The sequence below is a fragment of the Cibotium barometz genome, chromosome 64 (genome assembly GCF_041138505.1).
Source record: "Cibotium barometz isolate CiBa-2024 chromosome 64, ASM4113850v1, whole genome shotgun sequence".
Taxonomy (NCBI): domain Eukaryota; kingdom Viridiplantae; phylum Streptophyta; class Polypodiopsida; order Cyatheales; family Cibotiaceae; genus Cibotium; species Cibotium barometz.
In genome coordinates, this window is record NC_141109.1 from 700,679 (window position 1) to 719,152 (window position 18,474).

The window sequence follows — 18,474 nt, forward strand, 5'->3', positions numbered from 1 at the left end:
TGCCATAGCTCCGCTGCTATGACTGATAAATCTCAAATTTTTCTAAGGGATAAAGCTTATCATTAAGGAAATAATTAAAATGATCTCTAATTGGATCATTAATCTATAGTGGATTGAATCATCAATATGCATAAACTAAAAGCATAGAAAAAAGCCATTAAATTGGCCTCAAGCATAGCTTAATCTTGGGTTAAGGAAAAGCTTTATGAAAAGCTTGATTTGGATTGAGAACGGTCATGAGTATGACCATTTCTTGAGTGAGAGAGAGAAATTACATAAAAACCATTAGAATTTAAACATAAATGAAAATTAACTTCAATAGCATTATGTAACTCTTCACTACTATTCAAACTTCAATAGCATTTTAAAAAAAACCATACTAATTAAACTTCTCAAGCTTGAGAGGGGTTGAGAAGAGAGAAACATTGAGAAATTATAGAAAGATCAATATTCACTAATTACCTTACAACTTGCTTGATTCTTTGTTCACGGTAGAGGCCCCCAACCAATCAATTGGTTAAGTATGTTGATGGAGCCACTAATGGGGATTGAAGAAAGAGGGAAGCTCCAAAAACTAGTGAATTATTAAATGAATTCACAGTTCTTGGCTTAGGTGGAGTAGAGTAACGATGCATAAACACTAACTATTTTTCAACAAGGGGGAGGCTTCTATTTATAGGAAAAATTGAGCTCCTAACCAAACAAACTGATTCTAGAATTTTCTAAATCAGTTTGGTCAATATTTGACCATTTTTAGGTCAGTTAAGCTAACTTTTTGGAACTAGACTTGAATGAGGAGAGAGGAGAGATGAAATATCTAAATTTTTATGAGTTTAAAACTCATTCAAGCATGTGAAATATGCACCTCCTTTAAAGAACTCCTCTTCCTTACATATGTGTCATAATGGAATCATTTTAATATTGCTCATAGTTTTTTTACTAATAATCCTTGTACATTTTCAACTCTTCATCTTATGTGAAATATGCACCTCCTTTAAAGAATTCCCCTTCCTTACATATGTCATATTTTTAATATTGCTCATAGTTTTTTACTAATAATCCTTGTACATTTTCAACTCTTCATCTTATGTGAAATATGCACCTCCTTTAAAGAATTCCCCTTCCTTACATATGTCATATTTTTAATATTGCTCATAGTTTTTTACTAATAATCCTTGTACATTTTCAACTCTTCACCTCATGTGAGCATTTACTCATTTTTGGGTATTTTCTTTTTACAAGTTGGATTTATCTCCTCCCTACACATGGATTGATGCTATTGGTCCATAGGAACCTTAATTGGACCATAGTCTAAAGATTTCTGAAAATCTAGACCCTTAGACTAAGGTTCTTATACCTATTTCCAATTAATTCCAATTGCACATTGGAAAATTCTTTTTGAATTTCTATTTCAGGGAAACTCATCTGAATTATAAGAGATATTTTTCTATCCAAAAATATTCAAAATCTGAATATTCTCTCTCTAGAATATTTTTCTCTCTCTAGGCTAAAACAGATAGAAACAAGGTCTTTATATTTCTGAAGAGGGTTGATTACAGGGGAAGATACTAGACATCAAAAAGGGATTAGGGGAGGAATCTTACATATCACATCCTATCACATCTCATATCTATTTATAGAATACAAGAGAATTCTTATATTTGATATAAGATTTCTTTACTTATTTATTTATGCATAAATTCTATTTAAGGAGATTAATACTTTCGAAGTAAAAATCAATCTTTTATGCATCTTCCTATGCATAAATTCATTTTAAATAAAAATGACACTTTTGAATTAAATTTCAATCTTTTATGCATTTTCCTATGCATAAATTTAATTTAGATGAGAATGACACTTTTGAATTAAAAATCAATCTTTTATGCATCTTCTTATGCATAAATTTAATTTGGTAGAAATTACACTTTTAGAATAAAAGAATTTCTCTTATGCATCTAAGTTATGCATAAAATCCATTTATGATGAAAAATCACACTTTTAGTATAAAAAGAATATCTTTTATGCATACCTCTATACATGAAATCCAATATGATAAAAGTAAAACTTTTACAATAAAATAATCAACTTTTATGCATACCTCTATGCATGAAATTCAATATGATAAAAGTCACACTTTTATAATAAAATAATCAACTTTTATGCATACCTCTATGCATGAAATTCAAATATGATAAAAGTCACATTTTTATAATAAAATAATCAACTTTTATGCATACCTCTATGCATGAAATTAAATTATGATAAAAGTAACACTTTTATAATAAAATAATCATCTTTTATGCATACCTCTATGCATGAAATTCAAATATGATAAAAGTAACACTTTTATATTAAAATAATAATCTTTTATGCATACCTCTATGCATGAAATCTAATTCTGATAAAAGTAACACTTTTATAATAAAATAATCATCTTTTATGCATACCTCTATGCATGAAATTCAAATATGATAAAAGTAACACTTTTATATTAAAATAATAATCTTTTATGCATACCTCTATGCATGAAATCTAATTATGATAAAAGTAACACTTTTATAATAAAATAATCATCTTTTATGCATACCTCTATGCATGAAATTCAAATATGCATAATATAAAAATCAATTTCTCTAGGATTACAATGAATATCTTTCAATTAATCTAGGATGATAATTCCTAGAATATGGTAGGGAGTCCTCTTTTCATGCTTTGAATGAAATTATTTTATGCATAATTTTTATAAAAATTTTGCTATAGCTCCGCTACTATGACTGATAAATCTCAATTTTTCTAAGGGATAAAGCTTATCATTAAGGAGATAATTAGAATGATCCCTAATTGGATCATTAATCCATAATGGATTGAATCATCAATATTCATGAAATACATAAACTAAAAGCATAGAAAAAAGCCATTAATTTAGCCTCAAGCATAGATTAATCTTGGATTAAGGAAAAGCTTTATGAAAGCTTCATTTGGATTGAGAATGGGTCATGAGTATGACCATTTCTTGAGTGAGAGAGAGAAATTACATAAAAACCATTTGAATTAAGCATAAATGGAAATTTATGTAACTCTTAACTATCATTAATCAATTAACTTCAATAGCATTCATCAAATTATGTAACTCTTCACTACCATTCATCAATTAACTTCAATAGCATTCAAAAACCATTCCAATTAAGCTTCTCAAGCTTGAGAGGGGTTGAGAAGAGAGAAGCATTGAGAAATTATAGAAAAGATCAAAATTCACCATTTATCTTACAAATTGCTTGATTCTTTGCTCACGGTAGAGGCCCCCAACAATTCAATTGGTTAAGTATGTTGATGGAGCCACCAATGGGGATTGAAGAAAGAGGGAAGCTCCAATTTCTTCAATTTGGAGAGAATTTTAGATAATAGTAGAAATTAGCATTATTTCAGCATAACTCTAGTATAGTAAAATTCTTCTATTTTTTCAAATGACTCATGTTCTATTTATAGGAGAGGGAAGCTCTAACTAAAGCTAACTGAATTCTAGAATTTTCCAATTTCAGTTTGGTTGAATTTGGACTAGATTTGGACCTAGTTTGGTTACTTTTTGATTCGGTTTGGTTCCCTTTTGATTTGGTTTGGTTCAAGAGAGAGGAGAGATAAAAATATCACATTATTTTTGAGTTTAAAACTCATTCAAGCATGTGAAATATGCACCTCCTTTAAAGAACTCCCCTTCCTTACATATGTGTCAAAATGGAATCATTATACCCAAAATATCTCATTTTTTTGATATTACTCATAGTTTTTTACTAATAAACCTTGTACATTTTCAACTCTTCATCTTATGTGAGCATTTCCTCATTTTTGGATACTCAATTTATCTCATTTTTTTGATATTACTCATAGTTTTTTACTAATAAACCTTGTACATATTCAACTCTTCATCTTATGTGAGCATTTACTCATTTTTGGGTATCTTCTTTTACAAGTAGGATTTATCTTCTCCCTACACATGGATTGATGCTATTGGCCCATAGGAACCTTAATTGGACCATAATCCAAAAATTTCTGAAAATCTAGACCCTTAGGATAAGGTCCTTTATATCCATTTTCAATTAATTCTAATTGCACATTGGAAAGTTCTTTTTGAATTTCTGTTTCAGGGGAACTTATTTTAATAAGATGAGTTATTTTTCTATCCAAAAATATTCATAATCTGAATATTCTCTCTCTAGAATATTTTCTCTCTCTATGCCAAAACAGGCAGAGACAAGATCTCTTATATTTCAGAAGAGGGAATTGATTACAGGGGAATATGCTGGACATTTTGAGAGGCTCGGGAGGAATCTTACAGATATAGAGTATCCCACTACTTGACTTAAAGAACTTATTCCATTAGTGGGAGAGGGAACCTTATGGGCAAATGTGGCCAAGCACATAAAGCTGGCCAATCCTCAATTAGTTGATTTGCTAGAGATAAGAATAGTAACATTTCTAATCAGCTAACTATTGTTTTCGCAAAGGTGGCAGAAATCAAACCCTCTACACACAAGAGGTGGCTACGCCATAATAGTCACTACTGAAGAGCACCCTCGCTTGGAAGATTTCAGAATTCAACCCGACCAGAGAAACGAGTACCTAGCGATTCCAGAATACATCCAAGTGTACATGAGCGTGCCACCAACATTGCGGGTTGATCCATTGTACATGCCAATTAAAAGATGATGGACACCACTGGAGTTTCAAGAAGCCAAAAGGTGTGACTCGCATGTGTGCTACAACTTCCCCATCTTTATAGAAGCAACATTTGCCCACATTCAGGAACAAAGACAGCAGATATTGACATAGATTAGGGCATGGCGCAGCATTTCAGGCCCTGCTATTGTAGCTAGTGTTAGATTTCTGAAGTTAGTGGTGGTGCTCATAGACCAACCAAAGGAGTCTTATGATGGCTATGAGGCAGAACACCTCAGGTTCGACATGAACCATAAGGCCCATCAGATAGGGGGATCATGCTTTGTTACCACCGGCTTTGATGTCTTCTAGGATACATGCACATCACTTTCGAAGACATGGTGGATACTGGATTCTGGAGATCACATTCGGCTTTTCGACGTACACTCAAGAAGCTCCAATCTAGGAGAAACTTCTACCGACATGAGTTCGGTGACCAGGTCTTTAGACCTGTTCTGCGGACAAAACCTACATCAGGAAGGGGGGGATGTTAATCCCATTTTGGATTAACAAGCATGATCCTCTATTGAGTACATTAATAAGTGTCATGAAATGGCACTATAAAAGTTTTACATTATGAGATATTGGTCACTTAAGGCCTAGTAAGTGAGTTTTGGGTGCCCAAGTGTGAATAAGGGCCAAATGTATATAAGGCATTTTATCATAATGAAAAGAGACAATCCACTTTATGCTATAGAGAGCTCTCCCTTGTGTCTTGCACTACAAGGGATCGGGCTCATACCCGCGCTCCTAGCCGCTAAAAATGACTTGTGAAAAAAAGTAGCAGGCCCGTGTATCAGCACATGTATAAACGCGGCCAGAGACATGCGTGTAAAAGCGCGTGTATAGGACTGTTCAAACGCGCTAATACACGGGTATATGCACGCGTTCTATCAGTTCAGCTGCATTTAGACGCGCTGATACAAGACTCTATACACGCGTTTGGTGACTTTAGATGCGCTTATACACGCGTATTTCTCAGATTTGATGCGTTTATACACGCGTGTTTTACAGATTATCCGCGTATATACACGTGGCTTTTTGCAGTTCTGACGCGTTTATACACGCGAACAGAGAGCAAAAAAAAGGTCCAGAGAGTGCTATTTGGTACCTGAATGCTGTTCCAGCATTCCAGCATCCAATAACACTCTCTGGATTTTTTTTTTTGGTGCATTAGACCATCCACGAAGAAGATATCCACGAGGAAGTTTAAGACAAGAATGACATGAATGCATACATTGTCAATACACGATTCAAGACAGACATGAATGCAATACTATCGATTCACGATTCAATATTACTATCAAAATTTCACACATATATACAAGGGAGTCCATATGTCGAAGTAGCCCATGGCTTCAGTTTACAAAAAAATATATACAACCACATCCTCAATATGGAATGTGATATTATAAGTCTAAGTACAGACCCAGATGATGACTCGGTGCTCCCCCCATGCTCAGATGAGCTCACATCGGTCGGAATGTCTGATGGCTCACGTCCACCCTCTCCAGTGTGGCAGCGGGTGGATCATCAGCAGCTTGTGCCTGTTCAAGTAATATATAGTATATAAGTATATATATATGTAATCCAATAAACCAAAATCATTCGTTTAGAGTTTTCAAGTACCTGTCGACCGTATGGTCTAATGGCCATCTCAAATTGCGCATCCGTAATAAGTCCCTCGGCTCTAAAGATGGCCCACGTGTCACGTCTGCTATGCCGGCGAGCATACCCTGTATCGTGGGGCTGTGGGGTTCCTCCCCATAACCTGTCTCGCTGTATCATAATCAACACAATTTGTAAGATTAAAACAATTATAGAATCAATGAATTAAGTAAACAATCAAATAAAGTGGCAAGATACTTACGAACTCTGCCTCCCATGACTCGATGCCAGCAGATCCGAAATGCGAAGATCCAATGGTCTCCATTTGGATCCGTCATGCCTCCACATGCTGCCTGCTCTTCACGCCACCCTCTGCTCGTTTCTTTGCCTCCTTCCACTCGTGTTTATGCGCAGTGGCAGGTTTCTCGGCAGGATAGCCACCCGCAACTACATTTAGCCCATCATCGTATGCGAGTTTTTTAAGGTGAGATCTTTTATTACTTAAGATCTCCCTTATTCGCGTCCTTCCCCATACATCCGAGAATGTAGCATGTGGGGGATTGGGGTACCGACTATGTACAGCCTCTATCACCTCCCCAACTAATCGGCTATTTTGATCTTTAAATTTAATAAAACAATTTCTATACAAGTTTGATACTACCCCACGCATGTACTCCATTACCTCTTTCCCCCCCTCGCATCCACCGCCCCTATCTGTCACATCATAGCAGATCACTCCCTCCACCTCTCTCATCTCCTCCTCTTCCAAACTGTCTCCTCTAACTCTTCTCCCTCTATCTCCTCTCTCACCGCGTGCCCTACTACCTCCCCCACCAAAGCACCCGCCGCATCCTCCACTCCCACTCTTCCTACTACTGCGGGTGGAGTCACGACTGGGAGATTGTCTACGTGATGGTGGCTGTGAGCCCTGACGTGACAGTGGCTCTGAGGGAGTACGTGATGGTGGCTGTGAGCCCTGACGTGACGGTGCGTGGGAGGGTGTGCGTGAGTGTGTCTGGGACGAGGTATGTCTCCTCGCGGTGGGCATGGAAGAGCAGAAGCTGCATGCCATCTCGTCGGACTCGTAGGCATAGACGGCTGTGGAGTGCCCTGGATACTCGCGGTAGGTGTAAGATCCCTGTTCCCACCGAGCAACGGATTCAGGATACTGGCAGCGGAAGCATCACTTCTCGCGCGAGACAGGGGTCCCACATTCGGGGCCTCACCCTCGGATATCCGGATAAGAAACTAATCCGTCGATTGTTCCAAAGCCGAACCCGAAAAAACTTCCTTTACCGGAAAGCACGGGCGATTCCACCTGGATAACTTTTTACTCTAACGTAGTCAAGAACATTTCTGATCGAGCTGATCCAATTGCATCTATAAGATACATGGTCAGATTAAGGAAGAAATTTGCACTTGGATCATTGGGATCAACGCTTTTTTCCCCATTCAAGAGGCACAGCCGTTGATTCCTATCCATAGAACAGTTACTGTCCGGGATTTATTTTATCTATCGTAAAAACAAAAGTTTGAGTCTCGATTTACGGATCCATCAGTCCAGCCTATCCCCATCCAGTCCCATGGGTTAGCCAACGGCCCAACCACTGTAGTGATGGGATCCAATTAAGAATTTGGTTAGGAAAAGATTTCCAAGGCCCCCTAGCCGGATGTTCATGCAAAATAAAACTAGTCACACCACTCACACACCCAATATGAAATTGCCTTTTCACAGATTCAACCAGTTTAAAACAATAAAACCATAGTATCACTGATCACCATCTTCCAATTTATCCAGTTGATTCTTAATTTTTCCATCATTCCTTCATCAGAGTATCTATGGCATCATTGGCAACTAGGACGCTCACCACCTGTCCACTCAGGGGCTGTTTCCTAATCCCTAACCCATAATACTCGGCAATATAATCACTTATCAAGATGGACTCTCGTTGAAGATCAGCAAGATCAACCAACAGATCCATATAAAGGGCCATGGACTCATCCATTGAAGACCAGCAAGGTCAATCAACCAGATCCATGCCCGATTTCAGAAAACAACTCCAACTCTGTTCCAATATCTTCCTCGACGCACGCGTGGGTATCCTAGGCGACCCAGAGCCCGAGCACTGTATGGTCAGCACCCTCTAGGATCCTTCGCAGGTGACCTAGCACTTCATTCATAGGCCGCTTCCTTGGCCCCTCATCCACCGTACCGGAAGCTCACCATTTTAATCGCACCGAGGCTGGTCAAGACCTCGGCCGACCTTGCTACGCGAGACGTCCTTCATTGACTCCCCATCAGCAGTTGCAACTTTACCATCACGACCTTAATCACAAGACGGTCAAAATGCTCCCCCCAGCATTCTTGACATAAAACAATCATTTACAAACAGCATTTACAAACAGCATTTACAAACAGTTTACAATACAATTTCTATTTTAACTTTCATTTTTTCACATTATCCCTCATCAATCTACATTACTTATTCCATATTCCATTTATATGTATACTCATCCCATCACATCATTTCCATCTCATCACTTCAGATTCCCTCACATCACATATCGTATATTCACATCCATACATCCACATCTATATGCGTACATTCACATCTACATGCATACATCTACATCTCTATGCATACATCCACATCCACATTCACATTCACCTCCATACATCTACATCTATATGCATACATCCACCTCCACATTCACATCCACATCTATACATCTACATCTACATGCATACATCCACCTCTACATCCACATCTACATCTATACACCTACATCTACATGCATACATCCATATCTCCATTCCCATCTACATCTACATGCATCCATCCACCTCCACATCTACATCTACATCTATACATCTACATCTACATGCATACATCCATATCTCCATTCCCATCTACATCTATACATCTACATCTACATGCATCCATCCACCTCCACATCCACATCTACATCTATACATCTACATCTACATGTATACATCCACATCTCCATTCACATCTACATCTATACATCTACATCTACATGCATCCATCCACATCTCCATTTACATCCTCATTTACACATCTATTTCTACATGCATACATCCACATCTCCATGCATACATCCACCTCCATATTCACACTCACATCTATACCTCTACATCTACATGCAAACATCCATATCTCCATGCATAATAATATTCTTTTAATTAATCTAGGATGATAGTTCCTAGAATATGGTAGGAAGTCCTCTTTTTATGCTTTGAATGAAATTATTTTATGCGTAATTTCTATAAAAATTTTGCCATAGCTCCGCTACTATGACTGATAAGTCTCAATTTTTTCTAAGGAATAAGGTTTATCATTAAGGAAATAATTAGAATGGTCTCTAATTGGATTATCAATCCATAATGGATTGAATCATCAATATACATAAACTAAAAGCATAGAAAAAAAACCATTAATTTGGCCTCAAGCATAGCTTAATCTTGGATTAAGGAAAAGCCTTATGAAAAGCTTCATTTGGATTGAAAAGGGTCATGAGTATGACCATTTCTTAAGTGAGAGAGAGAAAAACCATTAGAATTAAATATAAATAGAATTTTATGCAATTCTTTACTATCATTACTTAATTAACTTCAATAGCATTTCAAAAACCATATCAATTAAGCTTCTCAAGCTTGAGAGGGGTTGAGAAGAGAGAATCATTGAGAAATTATAGAAAAGATCAAAATTCACTATACTTATCTTATAATTTGCTTGATTCTTTGATCACGGTAGAGGCCCCCAACCAATCAATTGGTTTAGTATGTTGATGGAGCCACCAATGGGGATTGAAGAAAGAGAGAAGTATCAAAAACTAGTAAATTATTAAAGAATTCACAGTTCTTGGCTTAGGTGGAGTAGAGTAACAATGCATGAGACACTATATCTACATAAAGAATTCATAGTTCTTGGCTTAGGTGGAGTAGAGTAACAATGCATAAGACACTATATCTACATAAATAATTCATAGTTCTTGGCTTAGGTCGAGTAGAGTAACAATGCATAAGACACTATATCCTTTTCAACAAGGGAAGGCTTCTATTTATAGGAAAAATTGAGCTCCTAACCAAACAAACTGATTCTAGAATTTTCCAAGTCAGTTTGGTTGAATTTGGACTAGATTTGGACCTAGTTTGGTTACTTTTTGATTCGATTTGGTTCCATTTTGATTTGGTTTGGTTCAAGAGATATGAGAGATAAAAATATCACATTATTTTTGAGTTTAAAACTCATTCAAGCATGTGAAATATGCACCTCCTTTAAAGAACTCTCCTTCCTTACATATGTGTCATAGTTTTTTTTATTAATAAACCTTGTACATTTTCAACTCTTCATGTTATGTGAAATATGCACCTCCTTTAAAGAACTCCCCTTCCTTACATATGTGTTTTTTTACTATTAAACCTTGTACATTTTCAACTCTTCATCTTATGTGAGCATTTACTCATTTTTGGATACCCAAAATATCTCATATTTTTAATATTGCTCATAGTTTTTTACTAATAAACCTTGTACATTTTCAACTCTTCATCTTATGTGAAATATGCACCTCCTTTAAAGAATTCCTCTTCCTTACATATGTGTCATAGTTTTTTTTTTACTAATAAACCTTGTACATTTTCAACTCTTCATCTTATGTGAAATATGCACCTCCTTTAAAGTGTTGGAGCTCTATATATGGCTCACTCTACCTAACTTGGTCTCACCTATATATATGTATCTTGTCCTCAATATGAATCAGTCTTTGGGAGCGTACATGATGTGTCTCTTGTCTCGTCTCTTTCTCTCTACATTTCAACATGGTATCAGAGCATCTATGAGGGAAGCATCTATGTCTTCTTGTTAAATTCATGATTATAATTTCATGTCTTACAAGATTCTAATGTTGTTATTGGCGATTCTCTATGTCCGTCTCAGCCTACTATTCCGGATTCTGACAACGTTCTTATCACAGAAGGCCCTGTTTTTGATGCATGGCGTCTTTCTTATATGGATTGGCAGAGGCGTGATAAAGCAGCTCGTCGGTACATTCTTTCTGCTCTTAGTGATTCTCTCATGCTTGATGTGTATGACTTTCCTACTTCCCATGACGTATGGGAGTATCTTATAGCAAATTTTCAAAAAAAGTCTGTTACAGAAACACTTTATTTGAGAGGTTTGCTTTCAAAGTTACAGTATGAAGTTGGTACTGCTATGACGGGGCATACTGATTCTTTCAAATCTATTATTAATCAACTTGCTGCTGCTGGTGATCCTGTTCCACGAAAGCAACTTATTACAATTCTTCTTGATACGATAAAGGATCCGTCTTATGACAACATTGTTACCATTCTTTCTAACAAGGACGGTCTTGATTTTGACCAAACTTGCATATCTTTGATTGAGTATTCTCAACGTCAACAACGACGTAGCATTGGTCATGATGCAGCTATGTTTTCACAACAAGAGGAGCCTGAGTCCCAACAGTTGGAACGGGCCTTTTATGTGCGAAAGCGTCCTTTTCAACGAGGAAACCGCAGAGGTGGTCGTCGTGGTGGTAGTTTCTCTCGTCTCAAATTTCCTAACAAGCATTGTTCTTACTGCAATAGGAATGGTCATACTGAAGATGACTGTTGGGCACGTCAATATGATGAAGAACACAACATTACCACAAAACAACCACGTTTATCTAGAGATTCTTCTTCTTGTGATTATTGTGGAAAATCTGATCATCCCTCTTCCATGTGCTTTAAGCGTCGATTTGATGTAGATCGAAATCGAGCATATGCAGCCGAGCATCATGATAATGATGTGCCTGAAACAAGTTGTGTTTTATGTTCAGTTCCCCCAGACAGAATACTTCATGTACGTGATGGTTCACTTTTCATTATTGATTCTGGTGCTACAAGAAATATGACATATGAATCTAAGTGGCTACATAACTATCATTCTTTACCTGTTAAGCGTGTTGTTTATCTTGCTGATGATACAACTTGTCAAGTCAAGGGCATTGGAGATTTATATCTTGGCACCTTATCTTCTTCAACTCGAGTTTTACGAGGGGTATTACATGTCCCAGAACTTCAACGTAATCTTCTTTCAGTTGCAAGACTTGTTGATCTTGGTTTGTTTGTTGGATTCGACCACACCAAATGCCGCATTGAGAAAGATGGGCAGATTATTGCAACTTCTTCTCGTAATGGAAATTTGTTTGAGCTCTCTCTCAATGATGCTGTAGCAAATGTTGTCACTGCTCCAGGTGATCATGATTGCAAGATATGGCATCATCTTTGTTCATGCTGATTTCTCAAAGCTTCTTGATCTTCATCGTCAAGGTCTTGTACGTGGCATGGATCTTAAAGCTCATCCTCATATGGGAATCTGTGAGTTTTGTGCTCTTGGTAAACATAATCGTAAACCCTTTCCTCTCTCGAATTCAGTTCATTCTCATGATTTATTGGATCTTGTTCATACCGACATTTGTGGACCTTTGCCTCCATCGAGAACACAACATCGTTATTTCATTACATTTATTGATGATTACTCATGGTATACAGTTGTTTTCTTGCTTCGACAAAAAGCTGAGGCGTTATCTGTTTTTAAGCAATTTCACAAGGCTGCCGAACTTCAAACTGGTCGTCGCCTCAAGAAACTTCGCAGCGATAATGGTGGAGAATATGTGTCTTCTGAGTTTGAGAGTTATTGTACGGACCATGGTATTCATCATGAACATACTATTCCATATTCACCTCAACAGAACGGTGTTGCTGAACGTAAGAATCGCACTATTATCAATGCTATACGATGTATGCTGATTCATTCTGGGTTATCTCGTGTTTTCTGGAGTGAAGCTCTCTTGACAATAGTCTTTGTTCAGAATCATCTTCCTACTACTGCTCCTTTTGGTAAGATACCCATCACAGCATGGACAGGTGAAATTCCTTCTGTATCTCATTTTCGAACCTTTGGATGCATTGCTTATATTCATGTTCCTAAAGAAACACGAGCAAAGCTTGATGCTCCTGGGCTTAAAGTTATTTTTATTGGGTATTCTGACACTTCCAAAGGCTACAAATTCTATGACCCGTCCTCCAAGAAAGTGCTTGTGAATCGTGATGCTATTTTCAATGAACAGCTTATGGGCAGTACATGGTCCATGGATGATTCTGATGATACTAAATCTTTGCTTCAAGCTTTTCCATTCTTGTGTGATGATGAATCTTCTTCTATAGAGCAACTTTCCTCTTCACAACCATCTAAAGAGCAACTTTCCTCTTCACAACCATTGATTCCGAATGCTGTCATTGATGATGTTGACATTTTTATTGATCTGCCTATTGATTTTGAGCATGGTTCTTGTCATGTTTATGATGAAGATTTTGATGCTGATGTTTTCTCTACTTCTGAAGATCCTGCCACATACAGTGATGCTATATGTTCTCCACAAAAGGATCAATGGCAAGAGGCTATGGAAGCAGAGTACGATTCTCTTATCTCTAAAGGTACATGGATACTCACTCAGCTGCCTCCTGGCCGTACTGCCATTAAGTGTAAATGGGTATATAGGACAAAATTTAAAGCAGATGGATCCTTTGACAAATTCAAGGCACGTTTAGTTGCCAAAGGTTATTCTCAAGTTGCTGGCATTGATTATCTTGAAACCTTTTCACGAGTTGTTTGCATTACTAGTATTCGGGTTTTATTGGCATTTGCTGTTCAATTCGACTTAGAAATTCATCAGATGGACGTGCGCACAGCTTTCTTGAATGGAGATTTGAATGAAGAAATTTACATGGAGCAGCCAGAAGGATTTGTTATTGCAGGTAAGGAAGATCTTGTTGCTCGTCTTCATAGGGCCTTATATGGTCTTAAACAAGCTTCACGGGCCTGGTACATCAAGTTTGATCTTTTTCTTACCTCCCATGGCTTTCTCTCTTGCTCTTCTGATCCCAACTTATTTACCAAACACCAAAATGGTAGTTTTGTAATCCTTGCCCTTTATGTGGATGATACAATTCTTGTTTCCAATGATTTGGGATTTTTACACCAAAATAAGAAGTTGTTATCTTCGGCATTTGATATGGTGGATCTTGGAGAGCTTCACTCATGTCTTGGCATGCAGATTCAAAGGAATCGCAGCAAAGGTATTTTATTACTTCGACAGTCAAAGTTTATTGAAGATACTATTAAGAAGTTTGGTTTGGAATCTGCACATTCATCAACTACTCCTTGTCTTGCGAGTTCCATGAAAAACACTTCTGATGGTGGTGGCCAGCTTGTTACAAATCAACCATATGCTAATTTGGTTGGATGTCTTCAAGTTGTTGGTTTGAACACTCGTCCTGACATTTTGTTTATTGCTAACTATCTCGGGCAACATCTTGCATGTCCTTCTCTTAAGCATTGGTCTTCAGCAAAGCGCGTGTTGAAATACTTGAAAGGCACTGCAGATTATGGTTTGGTTTATCAACGACAATTCACATCCGACTCCATTCCATCTCTTTCTCTTTTGGGTTACACAGATGCAGATTGGGCCAGCTCACATTTATCTATGCGATCTACTAGTGGCAATTGTTTCTTCATTAATGGTTGTCTTATTTCTTGGACCAGCAAGAAACAACGTTGTGTTGCAGTTTCTACAACCGAATCTAAATATGTTGCGGCATCGCTTGCAGCTCGTGAACTCATTTGGCTTCGACAAGTGTTGACAGATATTGGCCATTCTCCTCTTTCTAGTACACCCTTGCGGTGTGATAATCAGAGTGCTATTAGTCTTGCAAAAGACTATGTCCAACATAACAAGTCAAAACATATTGCTGTGCATTACCATTATGTTCGATACGAAGTACGCAAAGGCACTATCATGATTAAACATTGCCCAAGTGACCAGATGATTGCAGATATTCTTACCAAAGGTCTCAATGAGTCACGCTTCATTCTCTTGCGCTCAGAGCTTGGAGTTGCCTCGGGCTCACTCTTTCTAGATTAGGCTCTTTACTCTTATGGTAGCTTTGTACATATATCGTTGTAATCTTCTAGACACCATGCACTTTGCACATTTCACAATTGCACACTATGACCTCTTGGTCCTTTTGTATATTTGTACATAGATGCACAATGCACTTTCACATCATTACTTCTGGTTCATATTTTCACATTTGTATAGGGGCTTGGGTTTTTCCCTTGTACTCCCCAAGGGTTTTTTCATCCATAGCTAGAGACCCTTGTTTGAGTGGGGGTGTTGGAGCTCTATATATGGCTCACTCTACCTAACTTGGTCTCACCTATATATATGTATCTTGTCCTCAATATGAATCAGTCTTTGGGAGCGTACATGATGTGTCTCTTGTCTCGTCTCTTTCTCTCTACATTTCAACATAAAGAACTCCCCTTCCTTACATATGTGTTTTTTTTACTAATAAACCTTGTACATTTTCAACTCTTCATCTTATGTGAGCATTTACTCATTTTTGGGTATCTTCTTTTTACAAATTGGATTTATCTCCTCCCTACACATGTATTGATGCTATTGGCCCATAGGAACCTTAATTGGACCATAGTCTAAAGATTTCTGAAAATCTAGACCCTTAGACTAAGGTTCTTTATACCTATTTCCAATTAATTCCAATTGCACATTTGAAAATTCTTTTTTTGAATTTCTATTTCAGGGGAATTCATGAGATATTTTTTTCTATCCAAAAATATTCAAAATCTGAATATTCTCTCTCTAGAATATTTTCTCTCTCTAGGATAAAACAGTTAGAAACAAGGCCTTTATATTTCTGAAGAGGGATTGATTACAGGGGAAGATACTAGACATCAAAAAAAGGGGGTGGGGGAGGAATCTTACATTCTACCCCACTTAAAAAATGCGAGATATCCTCATCTCTCGCAAACTGGGATAATTTCGCAAGATGCACGAATATGAGACTTAGAGAAAAATTTTAATCAAGATTAACCACCAAGAAAGCAAGATAAGAACAAGATTTAAACTTTATTCATTCTCGAAACTTATACAGTAAAGATAGAAGAACTCTTTACACTTCCATAAGCCCGTCCATCATATGGTCACAAAAGAAGCACTCACAAGCTGCACAAGTATAGGGTAACTCATCTATGGGAATGATCCTGCTGGTTATTGCCGCACCTATCTCAGTGGTATGGGGTGATCTAACAAAAGGACCTCTGAGAGGCAAGCCAAAAACGGGATAAAGGCATATCTTCTCATGAGGAAGAAAACACGCCAGTAAGAAGACCCGCTCAGAAAACCCAAGATGTCTTGATCTCATGACGCAGTAGTATCGGGGACCCAAACCCAAAGCTTCAATAACCATGGCCAAGCGGACATTGTTACGAAAGTGCTGCTGACCTCAGGGTGTTACCCTAGTTATGTTTTGATAGGTCCGCCATTTGGTCTACGCTACAGAAGTTCCTAGGTGAGGAAAAAGTGAGCGCTCATACTGTTCTATAAAGTCTTTCTTCACAGACTCTCTTGCGTCTTGAAGGTGAGAAATCATCATGGATAAAACTAGTTCTTGTTGCCAAGCCATGAAGAAGATTAAGAAAGAAAGGAGATTGATGGGAGTAAGATTACTGTGAGCGACAAGTAAAAGTTACGACTTATATAAAGGAAGGAGCTATCGTAACCTAGAAGCCAACGGTAACTTGCCACTGAAGTTTACCGTCTTTCCAGGATTTGTGTTTGACACATTTTTCTATAGAAGGCATTAAGAATTTTGAGATGAGGAGATAAAAGAAGCTTGTAGGCTAAGTCACCTACTTTCATTGAATTGAGATATAAGGGTCACAATATCTGGGGGATAACTTCTTATACTCCCCGAGAGATAAAGAACTTCTTTTGGGCCGTACTCGAATGAAAGCCAAAACCTTGGTATCCAAAACACCGATTCTCACTTCTGAACTCATTGTTCTAAATCCTAAAAACAGGTGGGACTCCTGAGAAGTATTCTAGGGAAAGGGTCTTCCTTTTTTTAAACAGAAACTTTCTTTTATTTTAGAGAGGGAATAATTATGAGATCAGAAGGGAGATTCTTACTCCTGTATACCTCGAAGGTTGGGGAGGAATCTTACAGTAGGGGTATAGACACCAGGCATGGAAGGAGGGGGATAGGCATACATGTACTCTGTAAGCTCAACTGGACCAAGATGGCACCCAAAATGATTTAACATCTCCATCAGCCAATTGCTGTACGCAAATGGATCGGATGAAGAACCTGGAATATCCATAAAGAATCTACAAAAATAATCCTCATGTACATCATGGGCTGTCTCTTGACTCACACAAATATCATCATCCAAGCCACCTATCAGCCTGCAAACCATAGAAACAGGAAACACAGTCTCATGTATACACTTGTCTAGAAACGCGTGTATACACCCGTCCAAAAATGCGTGTATACACCCGACCAGAAACGCGTGTATATCCACGTGAACAGTCTGTGCAGACAGGATACACGCAGACATACACGCATTTTTACACGCGACCTGCGTAAAAATTTTTTTGAAAGCGACCGACCTCCGACAATGTGCCCTTATAAAAGGCCCACTGTCGCCCCTGTCAGAATCGTTCACCAGATGGAAACCAGTGAAAGAGAAGGACGGAGATAAACCCAAAAAGCAAAGAGAAAATAGCATAAACAAATCTGAGCAAAGAGACAAGGCAAAGGACAAACTGACTCACCTCTGAAAAAGCGAGTTCTTTTTTGGTCGGTTTCTTTCACCCGTGTGTGCTCCTTGTCTGCTCCTTGCACTTAGGCTTAGTGTCTGTTGGAAGAGGCGAAAACGAAAGAGAGCAGATATGTTAGTTCAAAATGTTTATTTGGGGAAGGCGGGTTATTTTTAGTTTAAACAAGTCATCGCATGTATTTTCGCGTGTATGATAAATTAGCCGTGTTTATACACGCGATTTTATGTATCTAACCGCGTTTATACACACGATTTTCAGGAAGTAGCCGCATCAATACACGCGATTTTCAGGATATAGCCACGTTAATACACGCAATTTTTAGGATGTATCCGTGTTAATACACGCAATTTTTATACTTTCATTAAAAACAGATTATGATTTTGTGTTTTCTGGCTTGTACATAGGATGTCATCAACCTCCTCAAGC